General features: G+C 53.5%; 1 non-coding gene and 1 pseudogene across 1 annotated transcript; both read left to right on the forward strand.

Annotated features, from left to right (window-relative positions):
• The first annotated feature begins 1,342 nt into the window (after positions 1-1,342).
• Positions 1,343-3,568, forward strand: LOC134341868 (proline-rich protein 36-like; annotated as a pseudogene).
• An 11,763-nt stretch (positions 3,569-15,331) lies between these two features.
• On the forward strand, positions 15,332-15,413 carry trnas-gcu (transfer RNA serine (anticodon GCU)). The gene has a single exon. It is a non-coding gene; the product is annotated as a tRNA-Ser (tRNA).
• Positions 15,414-25,721: the final 10,308 nt, after the last annotated feature.

Consider the following 25,721-nt stretch of genomic DNA (forward strand, 5'->3'; position numbering starts at 1 on the left):
CCTTCCCCCTCCTAACCGTGACCCACTTGTCTGCCTCCCGTGGCCCCGGCGTGACCACCTGCCTTCCACTCCTCTCTATCACCTCCTCGCTTTCCCTGACCAGACGAAGGTCATCGAGCTGCAGCTCCAGTTCCGTAACGCGGTCCCTTAGGAGCTGCATCTCGATGCACTTGGCGCAGATGTAGACGTCCGGGAGGCTTGGAGACTCCAGGGCCTCCCACATCCGACACCGAGAACAGCAAACTGCCCTCACAGTCATAATGCCCCTCTCCTCAAATAGCAACAGAAAATGAATGTCAAACCTTCCTCGCCTCGCCCGCTTCCGCCTAAGCCCGGTGAGCCGAAGCCCTTAAGTCTTCACTCTGCTCCCGGCTCACTCCGCTGCCCGCAAACTACGCTGCCCGCTCTATGAGGCTCTGTTCCTTTTAAATCTGCCTCGCTGCACTGTCCGACGTCACACGCCTGCGCAGTCCCGCCTCTCAGAAAGCCGTTGGAGAAAAAAAATAACGAAAATTTCAAAAATCTCTTTTTCGGCACTCCCACTCAGACTCTCAGACTCCTTCTTCGAATCATCCTCTCCACATCCCTTCTATCTGTGTCCTCTGGTCCTAGACTCCCCCATTATAGGAAACATCCTCTTCACATCCGCTCTATCTGTGTCCTCTGGTCCTAGACTCCCCCACTACAGGAAATATCCTCTCCACATCCACTCTATCTGTGTCCTCTGGTCCCAGACTCCCCCGCTATAGGAAACATCCTTTCCACATCCACTCTATCTGTGTCCTCTGGTCCCAGACTCCCCCCACTATAGGAAATATCCTCTCCATATCCACTCTGTCTCGAACTTTCAATATTCGATAGGTTTCAATGAAATTCCTCCCCCCGCACCACACCAACAGTAACTCATTCTTCTAACCAGCGAGTTCAGGCCCGGAGCCACCAATCGCTCCGCATACGTTAACCTTTTATGTCCCTGCATTATTCTCGTGAACCTCCTCTGGGCCCTCTCCAATTGCCAGCACACATCCTTTCTCAAATGATTAGAATACTCCAAGTGCGGTCAAAGCAATGGCTTCCATCCTCAGCATTCCCAGCCTGGTGCGTCAGTGCATGGCCTCCTCTCCTGCCCCGATGGGAGCCTCACTCTGTTTGCAAGAGCAACACCTTATATTCCATTTGGGAAGCAACCAACCTGATGGCATCAGCGTCGATTTCCTCCTGCCGCATAATTCCCTACTTCCTCGCCTTCACCAGTCCCCTTTCCGTTCCCCTCCCCACCTCACACCTCTTCTCCTTGCCTGCACATTACCTCTCCCTGGTTCCGCCCGCTTTCCCTTTTTCCATGCTCTTCTGTCCTTCCCCCTTCTCCAGCCCTGTACCTCTTTCACCCATCAGATACCCCCTTCTCCAGCCCTGTACCTCTTTCACCAATCAGATACCCCCTTCTCCAGCCCTGTACCTCTTTCACCAATCAGATACCCCCTTCTCCAGCCCTGTACCTCTTTCACCAATCAGATACCCCCTTCTCCAGCCCTGTACCTCTTTCACCAATCAGATACCCCCTTCTCCAGCCCTGTACCTCTTTCACCAATCAGATCCCCCCTTCTCCAGCCCTGTACCTCTTTCACCAATCAGATACCCCCTTCTCCAGCCCTGTCTCTCTTTCACCAATCAGATACCCCCTTCTCCAGCCCTGTCTCTCTTTCACCAATCAGATCCCCCCTTCTCCCGTCCTTTACCCCGTTCACCAATCAGATCCCCCCTTCTCCAGCCCTGTATCTCTTTCACCAATCAAATCCCCACTTCTCCAGCCCTTTACCTCGTTCATCAATCAGATCACCCCCTTCTCCAGCCCTGTACCTCTTTCACCAATCAGATCCCCCTTCTCCCGTCCTTCTCCCCGTTTACCAATCAGAGCACCCCTTTTCCAGCCCTGTATCTCTTTCACCAATCAAATCCCCACTTCTCCAGCCCTTTACCTCGTTCATCAATCAGATCACCCCCTTCTCCAGCCCTGTATCTCTTTCACCAATCATATCCCCCTTTCTCCCGTCCTTCTCCCCGTTTACCAATCAGAGCACCCCTTCTCCAGCCCTGTACCTCTTTCACCAATCATATCCCCCTTTCTCCCGTCCTTCTCCCCGTTTACCAATCAGAGCACCCCTTCTCCAGCCCTGTACCTCTTTCACCAATCAGATACCCCCTTCTCCCGTCCTTCTCCCCGTTTACCAATCAGAGCACCCCTTCTCCAGCCCTGTACCTCTTTCACCAATCATATCCCCCTTTCTCCCGTCCTTCTCCCCGTTTACCAATCAGAGCACCCCTTTTCCAGCCCTGTATCTCTTTCACCAATCAAATCCCCACTTCTCCAGCCCTTTACCTCGTTCATCAATCATATCCCCCCTTCTCCAGCCCTGTATCTCTTTCACCAATTAGATCACCCCCTTCTCCCGTCCTTTACATCGTTCACCAATCAGGTCATCCCTTCTCCAGCCCGGTATCTCTTTCACCAATCAGATCCCCCCTTCTCCAGCCCTGTCTCTCTTTCACCAGTCAGATCCCTCCTTCTCCAGCCCTGTATCTGTTTCACCAATCAGATCGCTCCCTTCTCTCTTCCTTTACCTCGTTCACCAATCAGGTCATCCCTTCTCCAGCCCGGTATCTCTTTCACCAGTCAGATCCCTCCTTCTCCAGCCCTGTATCTCTTTCACAAATCAGATCCCCCCCTTCTGTCGTCCTTTACCTCGTTCACCAATCAGATCGCTCCCTTCTCTCGTCCTTTACCTCGTTCACCAATCAGATCCCCCCTTCTCCCGCCCTGTATCTTTTTCACCAATCAGATCTCCCCCTTCTCCCGTCCTTTACCTCGTTCACCAATCAGATCCCCCCCTTCTCCAGCCTTGTATCTCTTTCACCAATCAGATCCCCCCTTCTCAAGCCCTGTATCTGTTTCACCAATCAGATCCCCCCTTCTCTCGTCCTTTACCTCGTTCACCAATCAGATCACCACTTCTCCAGCCCTGTATCTCTTTCACCAATCAGATCCCTCCCTCTCTCGTCCTTTACCTCGTTCACAAATCAGATTCCCCCTTAACCATCTCCTTCATCTCTTTCACCAATCAGATTCCCCCTTCTCCAGCCCTTTCCCTCTTTCACCAATCAACCATGCTCTTGACTTCAGCCTCTCCCGGGTTCACCAATCACCTGCCACCATGTACTCCTTCCTCCCCTCCCCTCCCCCCACCTTCTAACTCTGAATGCTCCCCTCCTCGCTCAGCCCTGATGAAGGGTCTCGGCCCCCCCGAGACATCGACTGTTCACTCTCTTCCACGGATGCTGCCTGGCCTGCTGAGTTCCTCCAGCATTTTCTGTGTGTGCGTGTTTCTTTGGACTTACAACTTCCGCTGGCTTTCATGTGTATATTGGACTCTTACTAACCCACTGGAACAGCAGCGGGGCGGGTTCATCGCTCAGCGTTCAGCACCGTCGTTCCCACAATCCTGATTGAGAAGTTGCAGAACCTGGGCCTCTGTACTTCCCTCTGCAATTAGATCCTCCACCTCCTAACCCGAAGACCACAATCTGTGCGGATCGGTGATCACATCTCCCCCTCGCTGACGATCAACACTGGCGCACCTCAGGGCTGTGTGCTTAGCCCACTGCTCTACTCTCTGTATACACATGACTGTGTGGTTAGACATAGCTCAAACACCATCTATAAATTTGCTGACGGTACAACCATCGTTGGTAGAATCTCAGATGGTGACCAGAGGGCGTACAGGAGTGAGATATGCCAACTGGTGGAGTGGTGTCACAGCAAAAACCTGGCACTCAACGTCAGTAAGACGAAAGAGCTGATTGTGGACTTCAGGAAGGGTAAGACAAAGGAACAGATACCAATCCTCATAGAGGGATCAGAGGTGGAGAGAGTGAGCGGCTTCAAGTTCCTAGGTGTCAAGATCTCTGGGGATCTAACCTGGCCCCAACATATCGATGTCGTTATAAAGAAGGCAAGACAGCGACTATACTTCATTGGGAGTTTGAAGAGATTTGGCATGTCAACAAATACGCTGAAAAACTTCTATAGCTGTACCGTGGAGAACATTCTGACGGGCTGCATCACTGTCTGGTATGGAGGGGCTACTGCACAGGACCGAAAGAAGCTGCAGAAGGTTGTAAATCTAGTCGGCTCCATCTTGGGTACTAGCCTACCAATTACCCAGGGCATCCTCAGGGAGCGGTGTCTCAGAAAGGCAGTGTCCATTATTAAGGACCTCCAGCACCCAGGGCATGCCCTTTTCTCACTGTTACCATCAGGGAGGAGGTACAGAAGCCTGAAGGCACACACTCAGTGATTCAGGAGCAGCTTCTTCCCCTCTACCATCCGATTCCTGAATGGACATTGAAGCTTTGGACACTACCTCACTTTTGTTTAAAATACACAGTATTTCTGTTTGTTGCACGATTTTAATCTATTCAATAAACGTAATTGAGTTACTTATTTATTATTATTATTATTATTTTTTCTTCTATATTGAACTACTGCTGCTAAGTTAACATGCTGGTGGACATGCCGGCATGCCGGGAGCCACACTCATGTCCCCATTTACATCGACGGATCTGTAGTGGAGCGTGTATCAAGCTTCAAATTCCTCGGTGTCCACATTTCCCAGGATCTCACCTGGTCCCTGAACTCCTCCATCCTGATCAAGACGGCGCAATAGCGCCTTTATTTCCTGCGGAGCATGAAGAAAGCTCACCTCTGCCCCAGGATACTGACGGACTTTTACCGCTGTACCATTGAGGGCATACTCACCAACTGCATCTCAGTGTGGTGTGGCAATTGTCCCGTATCGGACCGCAAAGCACTCCAGCATGTGGTGAAAACTGCCCAGCGGATTATCGGCAGCCAATTGCCCACCATTGAGAACATCTACCAAAAACGCTGCCTGGACAGGGTGAAAAGCATTATCAGGGATGCATCTCACCCTAACCAAGGACTTTTTACTCTCCTCCCATCCGGTAGGTGCCACAGGAGCCTCCGTTTCCACACCAGCAGGCACAGGAAGGGCTTCTTCCCTGAGGCTGTGACCCTGTTGAACCTCACATCACAGCGCTAAGCAGTATTGCATCCGTATTGTACTGTCTCAGTACTTTTATATTTGTGTGCTGCAGCACTTAATTTTTATTTATTCGAAGTTCTTTTGTGAATAACAAAAGGTGTCCTTGTTCATCAGTCACTGAAAGTAAGCATGCAGGTACAGCAGGCAGTGAGGAAAGCTAATGGCATGCTGGCCTTCATAACAAGGGGAATTGAGTATAAGAGCAAAGAGGTCCTTCTGCAGCTGTACAGGGCCCTGGTGAGACCACACCTGGAGTACTGTGTGCAGTTTTGGTCTCCAGATTTGAGGAAGGACGCTCTTGCTATTGAGGGAGTGCAGCATAGGTTCACGAGGTTAATTCCTGGGATGGTGGGACTGTCATATGTTGAAAGATTGCAGTGACTGGGGTTGTATACTCTGGAATTTAGAAGGCTGAGAGGTGATCTGATTGAAACATATAAGATTATTAAGGGATTGGACACGCGAGAGGCAGGAAGCATGTTCCCGCTGATGGGTGAGTCCAGAACCAGAGGCCACAGTTTAAGAATAAGGGGTAGGCCATTTAGAACGAGGTTGAGGAAAAACTTTTTCACCCAGAGAGTTGTGGTTCTGTGGAATGCTCTGCCCCAGAAGGCAGTGGAGGCCAATTCTCTGCATCCTTTCAGAAAAGAGTTAGATAGAGCTCTGAAAGATAGCGGAGTGAAGGGATAAGGGGAGAAGGCAGGAACTGGATACTGATTGTGGATGATCAGCCGTGATCACAGTGAATGGTGGTGCTGGCTCGAAGGGCTGAATGGCCTACTCCTGCACCTATTGACTGCTGTCTATTGTCTAACACTATTCTTTGCATTTCTGGTCAGATGCTAGATGCATTTCATTGGCTTTGTGTCTGCAGTCGGCACAAAGTTGAATCTAATCTAATCTGCTAAACCTGAACACAAGGAATTCTGCAGATGCTGGAAATTCAAGCAACACACATCAAAGTTGCTGGTGAACTCAGCAGGCCAGGCAGCATCTCTAGGAAGAGGTACAGTCGACGTTTCAGGCCCAGAACCTTCGTCGGGACTAATCAACCTGATTTTGATCCTGACAGCGGGAGCGTGCGAACTCTGACGGCAGTCCCGGCCTTGTCTAGCAGAGGGCGCCGCTGCACCGTGAATTTTACACGGGGGAGACAGTCTGCGCCTTTGCAAGACCAGACAACTCCTCAGACTATCGTACATCCGCCCTGACCCCTTAACCTGTCCATTTCGAAGGGGAACGCAGGCAGGCAGGAGGGCGGTCAAGAGCGTGGTAAATCTGCGGCGCTAGCCAAGTCCGTGGGTATATTTATGGCGGCCAGGGCACCAAAGGATATGGCGAGAAAGCAGGTGCGTGGGGTCGACTGGAACCCGGGACTCGATGGGCTGTGTGGTGAGCAGTTTCAGGTTCCGAAGACCCACCCTGGGTCCGACCCGCCGGTGCCGTTGCAAAGAAGGCCTCTTGAGAGACTCCTGGACGGGTGCACGGAGCTTGGGAAGACAGAGGGTCACGGGGGAGCCCGAGGTAATCTCTTAAAGTGAGTACGTGGTCGGCACAGCATTGCGGGCCGAAGGGCCTGTGTGGGGCGGCGGGCTCTCCGCGTCGCTGAGGCGCGGCAGCGACGAAGCTGGGATTCTGAGGAACCCCGGGGACACCGCCACAGCACCGCACCTTCCTGTAGTGGGGCGACCAGAAGTGTGCGCGACGCTCCAGATGTGGCCGATTGCGACGTAGCAACCTCGCCCCTCCAGGCTCTTGGACGCAAGAAGCCCCGACGAGAGCGCTCCGTAAGCCGGGCAAGTTTGTACAGACCTCCTGTGGGAGTGGGGGGCCGATCTGATCGGCCGCAGCCCTGCCTGCGGACGGAGGGTGGCGCCACTGAGCAGGGGTCGGACAAAGCCGCGGGGGAGCTGCAATCCCCAGTCCCCGCCAGCAGGGGGCGGCAGCCTCCCAGCGTCCGGGACATGGGCAAAAGATGATGCAGTACCTCAAAACTTATTTAGGACCCCCACCTCCCAGGACTTATCCTCTCCTCACTGCTGCCATCGGGAAAGAGGTACAGGAGCCTGACTATTCAAGGAACAGCTCCTTCCCCTCCGCCATCCGCTTTCTGAACGGAGGTCGAACCCGTGTGAACAGACCCTCGTGTTTTTTAGCTTGTACTGCTAATTTAACTTGATTCTGAACTTCCCGTAAAAATTTAACTTCAACGGAGTGACGGAGATAGGGACGATGAGGTGGTCCGGGGGAAGGGAATGGGGAGAGTGCGAAATGAGTGAGGAGTGGAGGGGGAAGAGGGAGTGGTTAGGATTTGAGGGAGATGGGTTGAGGGGGATAGAGAGGAAGATGAGGACGGAGAGGGAGGGGGAGTCGGAAATGAGTGAGGAGTGGAGGGGAAGAGGGAGGAGGTGGGATTTGAGGGAGATGGGGTGAGGGGGATAGGGAGGAAGAGGGGGATGGAGAGGGAGGGGAGAGTCGGAAATATGAGTGAAGAGGGAAGAGGTGGGATTTGAGGGAGATGGGGTGAGGGGAATGGGGAAGGAGAGGGGGTACGGAGAGGGAGGGGGAAGTTGAGAATGAGTGCTGAGTGGAGGGAAGAGGAAGGAATTGGGATTTGAGGGAGATGGGGTGAGGGGGATAGGGAGGACGAGGGAGGGGAGAGTCGGAAATTTGAGTGCAGTGGAGGGACGAGGTGGGGTTGGAGGGAGGAAGTGAGTAAGGAGTGGAGGGTTGAAGGAGGAGAGTGGGATTTGAGGGAGATGGGGTGAGGGACGGGGAGGGAAGAAGGAGGAGAGGGGAGAGTGAGAAATGAGTAAGGAGTGGAGGGAAGAGGGAGGGGTGGGACTCGAGTTAGGTGGGGTGAGGGTGAGGGGGAGGGGGAGAGTGCGAAGGAGTGGAGGGCAGAGGGAGGAGGTGGGATTTGAGGGAGATGAGATGAAGGATAGGGAGGAAGAGGGGGATTGAGAGGGAAGGGAGAGTCAGAAATGAGTAAGTGGAGTGGAGGGAGGAGGGGAATGAGGGAGATGGGGTGAGGGAGGGGGAGGAAGAGTCGGAAATGAGTGAGTGGAGTGAAAAGGGAAGAGGTGGGATTTGAGGGAGATGGGGTGAAGCTGATAGGGGGAAGAGGGGAGATTGAGAAATGAGAACGGAGTGGAAGGAAGAGGGAGGAGGTGGGATTTCAGGGAGATGGGGTGAGGGGTATAGGGAGGAAGAGGGGAGGGGAGAGTGAGAAGGAGCAGAGGGAAGAGGGAGGAGGTGGGATTTAAGGGGATAGGGAGGAAGAGAGTGGGGAGTGGAGGGCAGAGGGAAGAGGTTGGATTTGAGGGGGTAAGGAGGAAGAGGGGGAGGGGGAGAGTTTGGAGTGGAGGGCAGAGGGAGGAGGTGGGATTTGAGGGGGTAGGGAGGAAGAGGGGAGGGGGAGAGTGAGGAGTGGAGGGCAGAGGGAGGAGGTGGGATTTGATGGGGCAGGGACGAATATGGGGAGGGGAGAGTGAGGAGTGGAGGGCAGAGGGAGGAGGTGGGATTTGAGGTGGTAGGGAGGAGGAGGGGAGGGGGAGAGTGAACAGTGGAGGGCAGAGGGTGCAGGTGGGATTTGAGGATGGGGTGAGGGAATGGGGTGGACGAGGAGGACAGGGAGAGGGGAGGCGGGTTGGGGGGGCAGAAAATGAGTTACGGGATGGAGGGAAGGCAGCGGAGGGGGATCTGCGAGAGGTGAGCCATTTACCCTCCGCACGGGACATGGAGGGACGACCACCGGGGGGAGACGGTTCCCGTGAAAACTCGCTGTCGCTCGCCCCCCGTGGAAAAGCGCGTTCGCTTACCTGCTGGTTCACCGGCCCCTGGCTCGCCATCTCGTCCCGGGTGAGTCGCAGCCGCCGACGGTCAACCCGGCAGCCTCGGTGCGCTCGGAGTCGAGTGCGGGGCGGCGGACGCCGGACCGGGAGGGCGTTCCGACCGTCTGCGGGTGTTCCTGTGTGTGTGTGTGTATCTGTCACGGGACAGGCCGGGTCCCCGAGTGGGATATTTTCCACTTGTTTACCAGCGATCGCCTCTGTCCCCTGGGGGTGACCACGGACTCGGGAGGAGGCTGGTAAACAGGGAGTCTCGAGGGAGCAGAGGTCAGGTCAGAGGGAGAGGGAGGGGGCGTCACGGTGAAAGAGAGAGATCACGGTGGGAGAGAGAAAGGCCTTACACCGCTTACACTCCCCTGCAACCCTCCCCATCTCCGTCAAACCCTCCCTCCCCTACACCCCTCCCCGTCTCCGTCACCCCCTCGCTCCCCTACACCCCTCCCCATCTCCGTCAACCCCTCCCTCCCCTACACCCCTCCCCGTCGCCGTCACCCCCTCCCTCCCCTACACACATCCCCGTCTCCATCACACCCTCCCTCCCGACACCCCTCCCAGTCTCCGTCACCCCCTCCCTCCCCTACACAACTCCTCGTCACCGTCACCCCCTCCCTCCCCTACACTCCTCCCCATCTCCGTCACCCCCTCCCTCCCCTGCACCCCTCCCCATCTCCGTCACCCCTCCCTCCCCTACGCCCCTCCCCGTCTCCGTCACCCCCTCCCTCCCCTACACCCCTCCCCATCTCCGTCACCCCCTCCCTCCCCTGCACCCCTCCCCATCTCCGTCACCCCCTCCCTCCCCTTCGCCCCTCCCCGTCTCCATCACCCCCACCCTCCCCTACACCCCTCCCCGTCTCCGTCACCCCCTCCCTCCCCTACACCCCTCCGCATCTCCGTCATCACCTCCCTCCCCTACGCCCCTCCCCGTCTCCGTCACCCCCTCCCTCCCCTACACCTCTCCCGGTCTCCGTCACCCCCTCCTTCCCCTACACCCCTCCCCGTCTCCGTCACCCCCTCCCTACCCCTACACCACTCCCCGTCTCCGTCACCCCTCCCTCCCCTACACCCCTCCCCGTCTCCGTCACCCCCCCTCCTCGTCTCCATCACCCCGTCTCCGTCACCCCCTCCCTCCCCTACGCACCTCCCCGTCTCCATCCCCGTCTCCATCCCCTTCTCCGTCACCCCCTCCCTCCCCTACACCCCTCCCCGATTCCGTCACCCCCTCCCTCCCCTACGCCCCTCCCCGTCTCCGTCACCCCCTCTCTCCCCTACGCCCCTCACCATCTCCGTCACCCCCTCCCTCCCCTACACAACTCCCCGTCACCGTCACCCCCTCCCTCCCCTACACCCCTCCCCGTCTCCGTCACCCCCTCGCTGCACTACACCCCTCCTCGTCTCCGTCACCCCCTCCCTCCCCTACACCCCTCCCCGTCTCCGCCACCCCCTCCCTCCCCATCTCCGTCAACCCCTCCCTCCCCTACACCCCTCCCCGTCTCCGTCACCACCTCCCTCCCCTACACCCCTCCCCGGCTCCATCACACCCTCCCTCCCGACACCCCTCCCAGTCTCCGTCACCCCCTCCCTCCCCTACACAACTCCCCGTCACCGTCACCCACTCCCTCCCCTACACTCCTCCCAATCTCCGTCACCCCCTCCCTTCCCTGCACCCCTCCCCATCTCCGTCACCCCCTCCCTCCCCTACACCCCTCCCCACCTCCGTCACCCCCTCCCTCCCCTGCACCCCTCCCCATCTCCGTCACCCCCTCCCTCCCCTACGCCCCTCCCCGTCTCCGTCACCCCCACCCTCCCCTACACCCCTCCCAGTCTCCGTCATCTCCTCCCTCCCCTACACCCCTCCCAGTCTCCGTCACACCCTCTCTCCCCTACACCCCTCCCCATCTCCGTCACCCCCTCCCTCCCCTACGCCCCTCCCCGTCTCCGTCACCCCCTCACTCCCCTACACCTCTCCCCGTCTCCGTCACCCCCTCCTTCCCCTACACCCCTCCCCGACTCCGTCACCCCCTCCCTCCTCGTCTCCATCACCCCGTCTCCGTCACACCCTCCCTCCCCTACACCCCTCCCCGATTCCGTCACCCCCTCCCTCCCCTACGCCCATCCCCGTCTCCGTCACCCCCTCCCTCCCCTACACCCCTCCCCGTCTCCGTCACCCCCTCCCTGCACTACACCCCTCCCCGTCTCCGTCACCCCTTCCCTCCCCTACGATCCTCAATCACCCCCTCCCTCCCCGTCTCCGTCACCCCATCCCTCCCCTACACCCCTCCCCGTCTCCGTCACCCCTTCCATCCCCTACACCACTCCCCATCTCCGTCATCCCCTCCCTCCCCTACGTCCCTCCCCGTCTCCGTCACCCCCTCTCTCCCCTACACCCCTCCCCGTCGCCGTCACCCCCTCCCTCCCCTACACCCCTCCCCGTCTCCGTCACCCCCTCCCTCCCCTACACCCCTCCCAATCTCCGTCACCCCCTCCCTCCCCTACGCCCCTCCCCGTCTCCTTCACCCCCTCCCTCCCCTACACCCCTCCCCGTCTCCGTCACCCCCTCCCTCCCCTACACCCCTCCCCGTCTCCGTCACCCCCTCCCTCCCCTACGCCCTCCCCGTCTCCGTCACAACCTCCCTCCCCTACAACCCTCCCCGTCTCCGTCACCCCCTCCCTCTCCAACACCCCTCCCCGTCTCCGTCACCCCCTCCCTACCCTACACCCCTCCCCGTCTCCGCCACCCCCTCCCTCCCCTACACCCCTCCCCATCTCCGTCACCCCCTCCCTCCCCTAAGCCCCTCCCCGTCTCCGTCACCCCCTCCCTCCCCAACGCCCCTCCCCGTCTCCGTCACCCCCTCGTTCCCCTACACCCCTCCCCGTCTCCGTCACCCCCTCCCTACCCGTCTCCATCACCCCGTCTGCGTCACCCCCTCCCTCCCCTACGCCCTTCCCCGTCCCCGTCACACCCTCCCTCCCCGTCTCCATCCCCGTCTCCGTCACCCCCTCGCTCCCCTACACCCCTCCCCGTCTCCGTCACCCCTTACCTCCCCTACGCCCCTCCCCGTCTCCGTCATCCCCTCCCTCCCCTACACCCCTCCCCGTCTCCGTCACCCCCTCCCTCCCCTACGCCCCTCCCCGTCTCCGTCACCCCCTCCCTCCCCTACACCCCTCCCCGTCTTCGTCACCCCCTCCTTCCCCTACACCCCTCCCCGTCTCCGTCACCCCCTCCCTACCCGTCTCCCTCTCCCCGTCTCCGTCACCCCCTCCCTCCCCTACGCCCTTCCCCGCCTCCGACACACCCTCCCTCCCCTACACCCCTCCCAGTCTCCATCCCCGTCTCCGTCACCCCCTCCCTCCCCTACACCCCTCCCCGTCTCCGTCACCCCCTCCCTCCCCTACACCCCTCCCCGTCTTCGTCACCCCCTCCCTTCCCTACACCCCTCCCCGTCTTCGTCACCCCTCCCTCCCCTACACCCCTCCCCGTCTCCGTCACCCCCTCCCTCCCCTACACACCTCCCCGTCTCCGTCACCCCTCCCTCCCCTACAGCCCTCCTCGTCTCCGTCACCCACTCCCTCCCCCACACCACTCCCTGTCTCCGTCACACCCTCCCTCCCCTACACCCCTCCCCGTCTCCGTCACCCCCTCCCTCCCCTACACACCTCCCCGTCTCCGTCACCCCCTCCCTCCCCTACACCCCTCCTCGTCTCCGTGACCCCCTCCCTCCCCCACACCACTCCCCGTCTCCGTCACCCCTCCCTCCCCTACACCCCTCCCGGTCTCCGTCACCCCCTCCCTCCCCTACACCCCTCCCCGTCTCCGGCCCCCCTCCCTCCCCTACACCCCTCCCCGTCTCCGTCACCCCCTCCCTCCCCTACACCCTTCCCCGTCTCCGTCACTCCCTCCCTCCCCGTCTCCATCCCCGTCTCCGTCACCCCCTCGCTCCCCTACACCCCTCCCCGTCTCCGTCACCCCTTACCTCCCCTACGCCCCTCCCCGTCTCCGTCACCCCCTCCCTCCCCTACACCCCTCCCCGTCTCCGTCACCCCCTCCCTCCGCTACACACCTCCCCGTCTCCGTCAACCCCTCCCTCCCCTACACCCCTCCTCGTCTCCGTCACCCCCTCCCTCCCCCACACCCCTCCCCGTCTCCGTCACTCCCTCCCTCCCCGTCTCCATCCCCGTCTCCGTCACCCCCTCGCTCCCCTACACCCCTCCCCGTCTCCGTCACTCCCTCCCTCCCCGTCTCCATCCCCGTCTCCGTCACCCCCTCGCTCCCCTACACCCCTCCCCGTCTCCGTCACCCCTTACCTCCCCTACGCCCCTTCCCGTCTCCGTCACCCCTCCCTCCCCTACACCACTCCCCGTCTCCGTCACCCCACCCTCCCCTACGCCCCTCCCCGTCTCCGTCACCCCCTCCCTCCCCTACACCACTCCCCGTCTCCGTCACCCCACCCTCCCCTACACCCCTCCCCGTCTCCGTCACCCCTCCCTCCCCTACACCCTCCCCATCTTCGTCACCACCTCCCTCCCCTACACCCTCCCCGTCTCCGTCACCACCTCCCTCCCCTACACCCCTCCTCGTCTCGGTGACCCCCTCCCTCCCCCACACCCCTCCCCGTCTCCGTCACCCCTCCCTCCCCTACACCCCTCCCGGTCTCCGTCACCCCCTCCCTCCCCTACACCCCTCCCCGTCTCCGGCCCCCCTCCCTCCCCTACACCCCTCCCCGTCTCCGTCACCCCTCCCTCCCCCTACACCCCTCCCCGTCTCCGGCCCCCCTCCCTCCCCTACACCCCTCCCCGTCTCCGTCACCCCCTCCCTCCCCTACACCCCTCCCCGTTTCTGTCACCCCCTCCTACCCGTCTCCATCACCCCGTCTGCGTCACCCCCTCCCTCCCCTACGCCCTTCCCCGTCTCCGTCACTCCCTCCCTCCCCGTCTCCATCCCCGTCTCCGTCACCCCCTCGCTCCCCTACACCCCTCCCCGTCTCCGTCACCCCTTACCTCCCCTACGCCCCTCCCCGTCTCCGTCACCCCCTCCCTCCCCTACACCCCTCCCCGTCTCCGTCACCCCCTCCCTCCCCTACACCTCTCCCCGTCTCCGTCACCCCCTCCCTCCCCTACACCTCTCCCCGTCTCCGTCAACCCCTCCCTCCCCTACACCCCTCCCCGTCTCCGTCACCCCCTCCCTCCCCTACACCCCTCCCCGTCTCCGTCACCCCCTCCCTCCCGTACACCCCTCCCCGTCTCTGTCACCCCCTCCCTCCCCTACAACCCTCCCCGTCTCCGTCATCCCCTCCCTCCCCTACACCCCTCCCCGTCTCCGTCACCCCCTCCCTCCCCTACACCCCATCCACAAATCTTCATTAGTGTTGAATTTTCTCCCAGCCTTCATCCCTGCCCCTTCCGACCCAAGTTGACAGTCAAATGTAAACGCCGACTAAATAGTTGAGGACGCTTTTGAATTGAAATCGGAGAATGGAACAGTTTTGTTCCAGGACTACTGAGACCACAGTCAATTTTCGCGCGTCAAAAATTCAAAAATTAAACACACACAGAAAGGACAATGCTATTTTATAATTGTTGAGTTCCTATCATAGAATCAAATCTGATACGGATATCGTTTGGAGGAGGACACTCAGAGCAGACTGAGTGATTGTGAGAATATTTTAACGATAATATAGTAGAAATTGAGATCCCTTTTTTTTGAATGAAATGCCAATGCAATTCAAGGACGAAATCTAAATCTCGAACGGTATTGCACAATTCAGTCCATACAGACAACGACATTTTCTACTGCACAAAGTTAATCAGATGAATATTGTTTGAAATGACCAGAGAATAATAGAGTCGGGAATATTCACCTCAATGTGCAAGTGATTCCGAGCAGCGGATCCGTCCAAGTTTCAGAGAGCCTATTAAACGATTTAAATCTGCTGACCGATAGCTCAGAGAAACTGGTCGACTCTCTGACACGTTTAGCAGAAGATCTGATTTTGCCTCAGTGGATGTTATGTTCACAAGCCGAAAGTTAACTGGGCAAATGATATTACTTTGGAATTTTTCCTCCACGGTTCTTTATCCCCTTCAGATACTCCTGCCCTTATTAAAGAGATTTTGCTCCATTCCTTTGCATTTTATTTCATTCCTGGTAAAATAAATACTTCCCCGGAATAATGACACCCTATTATCCCCAAAGCAATGCATCACTCTCAGAATTGACCTTTTCACGTTCTGGAATTCTGGTAAGCACGGCGAGTAAAATAAATCGACACAGAATCTGAAAATAAATGTGTGCACCATAAGCAAAGTTTGTAAGTGTTCTGAAGAAATTCAAAACTTCCAATCACAGGAGTGAGAAGAGCAGACGAGGTGGCCGAGAGATTAAGGCGATGGGCTGCTAATCCATTGTGCTCTGCACGCGTGGGTTCGAATCCCATCCTCGTCGTGAGGTGTTTATCTGCGAGACCATCTATGAAGCGATCACTTCAAAAGTTCCGAGCCTTCACCTTTTGTCACATGGACGCCAGGCAGGTTGGTGTGTGAGTCATGAAAACACAATATCCACCATTAGTTCGTCACCAAATTTGGCCACAACACCACAAGATACAGGAGCAGAATTAGGCTATTCGACTCATCGATGTTTCTCCGCCTGCCCATCATGGCTAATCTCAACTCAATTCTCCTGGCTTCTCCTCGTCACCTTTGTCAACCTTACTAATCGAGAACCTGTCAGTCTCCGCTTTAAATAAACCCAATAAGATGGGCTCCACAGCTAGCAAAATATCCACAGGTCCTTAACTTCCGCTGCAGAATGTCCTCCTCATCCTTGTTCCAAAGTGACGTTTCTTATCTGAGGTTCTGCCCTCTGGCCCCGGACTCTGCCACTTCAGGAAACATTCTCTCCACGTCCTTTTATCTCAGCCATTCAATATTCGATAGATGGCACTCAGATCCGCGACTCGTCCATCTAAATTCAAGCGAGCTCAGGCCCAGAGTTGGGAAATGTTCCTCAAACGTGACCTTTTCTATCCCGGGATCATTCTAGATATCGGCCTCCGACGTCAGCACATCCGTTTTAGGTAAGGGACCCAAATGTTTACCATATTCCAGATGCGATCTCACCAAAACCCTGTAAAGGGTTAGCATTACATTCTTCCTTTTTGTTTTCTAGCTCTCTCGAAATGAATGCTGACCTTACATTTGCCTTCCTTACTACCGCCTCAAACTATAAGTAAACATTTCGGAAACCGTGCACGAGATCTCGGATTCCTTTTACACGTCTGTTTGTCTAATTTTATCCCCATTTAGATGATAGTCTTTGTCTTTATTGCTTCTACAAAGTACAATTCCATACATTTCCCGACAGTATATTCCATCTGTCCCTTCATTGCCCATTCTCCTCATCTGTCCAAGTTCTTCTGCAAACTTTCTGCTTCCTCGGGACTACTTATCTTTTAAGCTAGATTTGGATTGTCCTCTAATTTGCCCGCAAAGCCACCAGTTTCATCATCAGGATTCATTGACATATAAGGTGAAAGGTTGCGATCGGAATACAGACTAGTCACCGGCAGGCAACCAGAAAATGTCCCCTTCATTCTCAATGTTTTCCTCCACCCAGTCAGTAATTCGTCTATCCATGGTGGTATCTTTGCTGTATTATCACGAGCGTTTATCATTTCTAGCAGACCCATATACTACACTTTGTCAACGACGTTCTGAAGATCCAACTAAGCAGCATCCAGTGACTCTACTCTGTTTATTCTGTCTGTTATTTCCTCGACGAATCCCAAGCAATTTGACAGGCTAGATTATCCCATGGGGAAACAATGCTGACTATGAACTGTTTTATTCTGTGCCGCGAAGTGCCGCGAAACTTCATCCTTGACAATAGACTGCAACATCGTCGCAAACGCTGTGGTCGGGCTAACAGGCTGATATTCTTTTTTTTTTGCTTCTGAAAGAGAGAATGACGTTTCCAATTTCAAAACTATTCAAAAATACAGTGTTTCTCGAAGGATCATTACAACTACCTCCACAATATTTTGGGACAAGAAGATTGGCGTGAATGTCGACAAAACCTGCGATGACGATTCGTTCCGCTTTTTGCCTCTCAGCGTCTGTCCCCTAATTTATTATCAAAGTGTGCAGACTTTATACAACCTAGAGATTCGTCTCCGTACAGGGAGCCCCGAAGCGAAGAAACACAATAAAACTCATTAAAACAAAAGAGAACAGTCAGACACCCAGTGTACAGAGAGAGAAATATCGTACAACAACAAAAGCACGAAAACAGTGTTCAGACAAAAGGTCACAAAGCCAGGCATCACTGCAGCCGGACAAGAGGTCCACTAGTTGTCGGCCACAGTCTCAGGCCAGCACAGACACGAGCAAACCCCGCAGGGCAGCAAGCTGTGCCGAACAATCCCTTGCCTCCGGCTCCGAAAACAAGCCATTTCTATCTGACCTGTTTCTTATATCGTCAAAGCCTTGTGTCATTCCTCGCCCTCTGTTACTTCGATACGCCCTCGGGCTCGGGTTTCGTCGCTTCGATTCGGCCAGTACCCGACACAGACGTCGACTGTATTTCCACTCGCAAGCATGACTTAGAGTGTGTTTTGGAAATTTGGTGTTAACTCGAAAGGAGGTGAGAGGGCGGGTGCAATGCGTAGATTTGGACTTGCGTACAGATAGACAGAAAGAGTAAATGAAAAGTCGGCACGTGGATGTTAATGATGGAAAATGTGTGGGAAGAGGAATCAAGTAGAGAAGATTACATGTAAGTGAAATTCAAAGGGAGTGAGATGTTCCTGCGTGTGAGATATAGAACAGTTAGTATGATGATGCAGTGAATGGCACATTGATATTTATTACTACAGGGCTGGAGTTTGGAAACACAACTGGGCAGAGTATTAGCAGAGCCACATCTCGACCACTATGTACGGTTCTGAATCCCTTATTTAAGAGAGAATACGTTCATGTTGACAGTCCAGAAGATATTGCCTCAGATAATTCCTGGGTCAAACGCGTTGTCCTATCACTAATGGTTGAAGATTATAGCCTGAGGGGTGATCGGTTTGAACCAGACAGAACTCAAGAGGACACAACAGGGTGGATGTTGAGAGGGAGGCAGAGCGATAAACAGCATAGAAATAGGCTATTCAACCTATCAACCATTAAGGGCTATTTAAAACTAAATATGGCCCAGCCCTTTATATTCTCTTTACATTCTCCTTGCTCTCATCCACATTCTACCACTCACCTGCATTTAAAGAGACACATAAAAATAATCACTGCTCCTTGCTTCAATCTAAGATCCCCTCGTGTTTTAAGAAGGCAATGATAACTCCAGTGCCGAAGAAGAGCAAGGTGGCATGCCTGAATGACTATCGACCTGTGGCTCTGACATCAATTGCTATGAAGTGCTTCGAGAGATTGGTTATGGCATACATCAACCACAGCCAACCGGTCAACCTCGACGCTTTGCAATTAGCCTACTGGAGCAACGCGTCAACGGCAGATGCCACCTCTCTGGCCCTACATTCCTCCTTAAAACACCTGGAGAATAAAGACGCATATGTAAGGCTCCTTTTCATTGACTACAGCTCTGCCTTTAATACCATCATTCCAAATAAACTGATTCCTAAGCTCCGGAACCTGGGCCTTAGCACTCAGATCGGCAGCTGGATCTTCAACTTCCTCACAAACGGGACCCAGGCTGTAAAAATAGGGGACAAGCTCTCCTCTACAATCACTCTGAGCACCGATGCCCCACAAGGCTGTGTACTCAGTCCCCTGCTGTACTCACTGTACACCCATGATTGTGTAGCCAATTTTCCATCAAACTCAATATATAAGTTTTCTGATGACACAACAATTGTAGGCCGTATCTCGGGTAATGATGAGTTTGAGTACAGAGAGGAAATTAGGAACCTGCAGGCATGGTGCGAAGACAATAACCTATCTCTCAACGTCAGCAAGACGAAGGAATTGTTTGTTGACTTCAGAAGGAGTAGCGGACCGCACGACCCAATTTACATCGGTGGTGCGCAAGTGGAACAGGTCAAAAGCTTTAAGTTCCTCGGGGTCAATATCACAAATGACATGACTTGATCCAACCAAGCAGAGTGCACTGCCAAGAAGGCCCACCAGCGCCTTTACTTCCTGAGAAAACTAAAGAAATTTGGCCTGTTCCCTAAAGCCCTCACTAATTTTTATAGATGCACAGTAGAAAGTATTCTTCCAGGATGCATCACAACCTGGTATGGAAGTTGTCCTGTCCAAGACCGGAAGAAGCTGCAGAAGATCGTGAACACGGCGCTGCACATCACACAAACCAATCTTCCGTCCGTGGACTCACTTTACACCGCATGCTGTCGGAGCAGTGCTGCCAGGATAATCAAGGACACGACCCACCCAGCCAACACACTTTTCGTCCCTCTTCCCTCCGGGAGAAGGTTCAGGAGCTTGAAGATTTGGGAACAGCTTCTTTCCAAATGTGATACGACTGCTGAATGAATCCTAACCCGGATCTGAGCCGTACCCTCCAAATATCCAGACCTGTCTCTCGGTTTTTTTGAACTACCTTACTTCCCATTTTTCTATTTTCTATTTATGATTTATAATTTATATTTTTTAGTATTTACTAATGTTAACTATTTTTATTAACTTTAATATTTAATATTTGTAATCAAGGGAGTGTGAAGCGCAGAATCAAATATCGCTGTGATGATTGTACGTTCTAGTACCAATTGTTTGGCGACAATAAAGTATGAAGTATAATAAAGTATTTGGGATGTTGAGGAAACTGGAACATTCGGGTTAAATACCTGTGATCACGGGGAATCCGTGTAATCTCCACACAACCAGCACCCAAGGGATATGTTTCCATTTGCAACAGAGCTTTCAACAAGGGGACATAATGGGGCTGATTTACAACTGAGCTAGATCGCAATTTCTTCCCATAGAGAAGAATGACTGTCTGGAATTCTCTACCTTAGGGGTTTGCTGAGATTAGATCACTGGCTGTACATAATAAAGAAGGGGATACATTTTAAAGACTGGGAAATTCAGAAGCATGTGGACCTGGAACAGAACAGAAGTTGTGAGATGTTAAAGATTCATAGATAGTATCGACTGTCAGGACAGGTTTGAGGGGCTGAATGCAGTTCTTTGAGCCTGATAGAGTTCTTTGAGGAGGTGACCAGGCATATAGATGAGGGTAGTGCAGTGGATGTGATCTATATGGATTTTAGTAAGGCATTTGACAAGGTTCTGCACGGTGGGCTTATTCAGAAAGTCAGAAGGCATGGGATCCAGGGTAAGTTGGCCAACTGGATTCAGAATTGGCTTGCCTGCAGAAGGCAGAGGGTGGTGGTGGAGGGAGTACATTCAGATTGGAGGTTTGTGACTAGTGGTGTCACACAAGGATCTGTTCTGGAACCCCTACCTTTTGTGATTTTTATTAACGACCTGGATGTGGGGATAGAAGGGTGGGTTGGCAAGTTTGCAGACGACACAAAGGTTGGTGGTGTTGTAGATAGTGTAGAGGATTGTCGAAGATTGCAGAGAGACATTGATAGGATGCAGAAGTGGGTTGAGAAGTGGCAGATGGAGTTCGACCCGGAGAAGTGTGAGGTGGTACACTTTGGAAGGACAAACCCCAAGGCAGAGTCCAAAGTAAATGGCAGGATACTTTGTAGTGTGGAGGAAGAGAGGGATCCTGGGGTACATGTCCACAGATCCCTGAAAGTTGACTCACAGGTGGATAGGGTAGTTTAGAAAGCTTATGGGGTGTTAGCTTTCATAAGTCGAGGGATAGAGTTTAAGAGTCGCGATGTAATGATACAGCTCTATAAAACTCTGGTTAGGCCACTCTTTTAGTACTGTGTCCAGTTCTGGTCGCCTCACTATAGGAAGGATGTGGAAGCATCGGGAAGGGTACAGAAGAGATTTATCAGGATTCTGCCTGGTTTAGTGAGTATGGATTATGATCAGAGATTAAGGGAGCTAGGGTTTTACTCTTTAGAGAGAAGGTGGATGAGAGGAGACATGATAGAGGTATACAACATATTAAGAGGAGTAGATAGCCAGCGGCTCTTTCCCTGGGCAGACCTGCTCAATACAAGAGGACATGGCTTTAAGGTAAGGGGTGGGAAGTTCAAGGGGGATATTAGAGGAAGGTTTTTTACTCAGAGAGTGGTTGGTGCGTGGAATGCACTGCCTGAGTCAGTGGTGGAGGCAGATACACTAGTGATGTTTAAGAGACTACTAGACAGGTATATGGAGGAATTTAAGTTGTGTGTTATATGGGAAGCAGGGTTGCAGGGTCGGCACAACATTGTGAGCCAAAGGGCCTGTAAGTGTGCTGTACTATGCTAGGATTCCATGACAGACTGCAGATGCACCTGTTTCATTGTGTTCCTGTCTGAGGTGAAAGAGGGATCTGGGGTGGTAACCTCAGAACACGGGGACTTTGAAGGAAGGGTCGGAGGATATACCTTCAGGATGGTAAAATGAACGGGGCTGGACAGCAGCGATATCCAGAGGGCTCCCTTAGCCCATCGTCCCTCTTTCACCTCAGTCTCATTTGTATTGGTTGTTCAAAGTTAATAAATGGCTTCCCTCTAATGTTCACTGCTGAAGTAATGGTCTCTCTGTAGCAGCAATGTTTGGGTTGTGGCTGACTGGAGATGACAGGACTGTGGTATGCTTGTTAGCCAATCAGGATTTTGTTGCCCTGTCTCCTGAATCTGGAAGCAGTTGATTTCGCAGGCTTTTCCAAGAGAGAGAGAGAGAGAGAGAGAGAGAGAGAGAGAGAGAGAGAGAGAGAGAGAGAGAGAGAGAGAGAGAGAGAGAGAGAGAGAGGGAGAGAGAGAGAGACAGAGAGAGGGGGGAGAGAGCGAGAGAGAGAGGGGAGAGAGAGAGAGAGGGAGAGGGAGAGAGAGAGAGGGAGAGAGAGAGACAGAGAGGGGAGAGAGAGGGGCAGAGAGAGAGAGACAGAGAGAGAGAGGGGGAGAGAGAGAGATGGAGAGGGAGAGAGAGAGACAGAGACAGAGAGAGAGAGACAGAGAGAGGGAGAGAGAAAGACAGTGAGAGGGAGAGGTGGGGGAGATAGAGACAGAGAGACAGAAAGGGGGGGAGAGAGAGAGAGGGAGAGAGAGAGAGACAGAGAGAGAGAGAGAGAGACAGAGAGAGGGGGAAATATATATAGAGAGAGAGAGATGAAGAGAGAAGACGTGAATGGAGAGATTTGGTAGACTGCCAGACGGGGTGGACTCGGAGCGCGGGTCCGAAGGGGAGCGACGATCGGAGTGAGCTCCAACTTTGCACCCAGACTGTTTATGAAGATTGGGTCTTTTTTTTTCTTTTATTTCGTTTCTCTACTAACCATATAGTCAAAGACTAATAGAGCTGAATCGTTTACTCGCATATTGTGTACTGTTTGTTATTTTGGGCTGCTGATTTGTAACAGGGGACACATCGCGCAGCATCCACCCAAACGAAAATTCTTACGTTTGGCCGAGCCGGGGGTTATCACCCCCTAGTTTAAGCCGCTAGGCGGAGCGAGAGTTACAAACGTAACCACGCAGTAACAGCCCATTCAAACCAAACAGACCCAGCCTGTGTTTGTGATCTACACCAGCTACTTTAACCGCCCCCCTTTCAAGTGACCATCACATCATCTATTCGCATCTCGGCTTATGCACCTACCCAGCGTCCCTTTGAATAGGTATTGAGCTGATTTTAAAGGAACACTCTCCGTGTGTAAAGAAGGGCCACGACAGATTCATCTAACAGCTGCGTACCCAGGCATATAATGGTAACATTCTCCTGTGCAAAATGATGGTGCACAGCATAAACTTCCCCACATCAGCAGAGTGTCCGTGTTGGACACTGCAATGTGCAGACAGGAATATAATAGATATAAAGGGAGCGGGGGCATACATACCCAGGATCAAACCCCATAGCATCATGTTGAACCCAATGTGTGGTGTGCTCCCACCCGTGACCATTTCCACCCCTACAAAGCCCCTCACAATCAGGCTTCTCTCATTCTGACCATCCTCCTCACTACCTGCAGCGTGAGTGTATTGTCACTCTGTTCTTGGAGTAAAATGACTGAACTGGACGTAGTGCAGAAAGGTTTTGTGAGGATATTACTTGGTCTAGAGGGTCCAAAATGAGAGGCACAGATTTAGACCGAGAGGGCAAAGATTTACAAGGTGCTGAGTATCTTGAATGAGCTGCCAGTGAAAGTGGTCGCGGCTGCTTATGTGGGATCATTTAACAAGCATTTCGATCCGGGCATAGATTATGTTTAAGTATTGATATTAAAATGTCAGGGGCAAAACTAAAGTCAAATTTATTATTATAATTAGCACAAAAATATTTATGCACCGTTACCATGTTAAAAGTCGGCATCACGCATGAGGTTTCTGTATCTCCCGCCTCACCTGGAAGGACAGTTTGAGGCCATGAATGGTAGTGAGGGAGGAGGTGTAGGGGCAGGTGTAGCACTTGCTCCGCTTGCAAGCATGAGTGCCAGGAGGGAGCTCAGTTCGGAGGGGCGAATGGACAAGGATGTCGCGTCGAGAGCGATCCCAGTGATAGCCAAAAAGTGGGGGGAGGGGAAGATGTGCTTGGTGGTGCGATCCCGTTCGAGAAGCCATGAGTGGGGAGGGATGGAGACATGATAGATGAAGGTAAGCACGCCAATAGCGTCCACAATTTTAAACTGGAAGTAGTGTAGAAAGGTTTAAAGGGGATGTTACCTTGTGGAGAGGGTCAAAAATATGGGGTGAATTTGGCCAGGGTAGGTGTTTATTCCTTTGAACTTAGAGCAACGGGGATGAAAGTTATTGGAATGTTTAAAATTAAAAGTCATACGTAAGGAGGTCGCTGACAGTCTTTGCACCTGAGCAGGAGTGTCCAAAACGGGCAGCACAGGTTTGGGTTGAGAGGGCAAAGAATTAGAATGTGCTGAGTCTCAGGAATGAGCTGCCAAGGGAAGTGGTTGAGGCTGCTTCACTGGGATCGTTTAAGAAGCGCTTCCATCGGTACATGGGCTATGTTTAAGTATCGATATTAAAATGTAAGGGGCAAAGTTAAGTTCGAATTTATTATTATAAGTAGCACAAGAGCATGGATGCACAGTTACAATGCGCGAAGTTTCTGTACATCCCACCTCACCAGGGCTGTCTGTGGCCATGAATGATAGTGAAGGAGCAGGTGTCTGGGCAGATGTTTCCATCGGTACATGGGCAATGTTTAAATATCGATATTAGAATGGGAGGTGCAAGGATAAAGTCGAACTTATTATTATTATTATTATTATTAACACCAGAGCATGGATGCGCAGTTACAGCGTAGAAAAGGCAGCATCACGCACGAGGTTTCTGTACATCCCACCTCGCCTGGAAGGACTGTTTAGAGCCCTGAATGGTAGTGAGGGAGGAGGTGTAGGAGTAGCATAAGAGCCAGGAGGGCGATCAATGGGGGGGGGGGGGGTCGAATGGACAAGGAGTCGGGTGGGGAGCGATGCCCGCAGAAAACAGAAGGTGGTGGAGTGGGCCGTGAAGTGAAGATATGCTTGGTGGTGGGATCCTGCTGGAGATGGCCATAAGAGGAGACGGATGGAGAGATTAAATATGATGGGTATCACGCCAATAACATCAACAATCATACATATTTTTTCAGATATATAAATAGTAAAGGGCATGGGAGGGTAATCATTGCTGGAAAATAAAGCTGGAGAGACAGTAACGGCGTTCAGAGAAATGGCGGACGAACTGAAGAGTATTCCCGCAGTCTTTACTGTGAAAAACACTAACAGTATGCTGAGAGTTCGAGTGTGTCAGGGTCAGGAGTGAGTGCAGTTGCTTTGAGTAAGGAAGGACTGCTTAAGAAACTAAACGGTCTGAAGGTAGATCGGTCACCTTAAAATGACGGGAAGTCACCCCACAGTTCTAAACGTGGCGGATAACGAGACTGTGGGTGCTTTTGTAATCGTCTTTCAAGAATCAATAGATCCTGTCATGGTTGCAGAGGACTGAGAATGCCAAATGTTACTTCACTCTTCAGGAAGGCAGGGAAGCATAAGAAAGGAAATTATAGGTCCGTTAGCCTGCCCTCAGTGGTTGGGAAAATGTTAGTCCATTGTTAAGGACGCGGTTTCGGGATAATCGAAGGCACATGACAAAATAGGCCAATGTCAGCATAGTTTCCTTAAGGGAACCTGACGAACCCGTTGGAATTATTTGAGGAAACAACAAGCAGGATGGACAAATGAGAACCCGTGGATGTTGTGGCACTTTGAATTTCAGAAGGCCTTGGACAAGATTCCGTACATGAATCTGCCCAGTGTATTACGTGAGAGGCAGTAGCATACGTGGAGTATTGGCTGGTTGACAACAGTGAACGTGTGGGAACAAAGGTATAACTTTCGGATTGGCTGCCGGTGACTAGTAGTGTTCCACAAGGGTGTGTTGGGACCTCTTCTCTGTACGATGGTGAAACCGATGGCTCTGTAGCCAAGACTGCGGACTATAGGAAGACAGGTGGAGGGGCAGCAAGTGTTGCGGAAGGAGGGAACTCGCAGAAGGATGTGGACAGAGAAGGAGAATGGAGAAAGTGTGACATGAATCAGCCCGCGCTCGAAAAGTTATCCGTCGCGTCAACCCTTACCTCATTGGTGTTGTAAAACTCCGATTGGGTGGAAGACAGGACCTGAGTCGGACGGAACAGGAAATGCTGC

Source organism: Mobula hypostoma, unplaced genomic scaffold, assembly GCF_963921235.1.
Source record: "Mobula hypostoma unplaced genomic scaffold, sMobHyp1.1 scaffold_53, whole genome shotgun sequence".
Classification (NCBI taxonomy): domain Eukaryota; kingdom Metazoa; phylum Chordata; class Chondrichthyes; order Myliobatiformes; family Myliobatidae; genus Mobula; species Mobula hypostoma.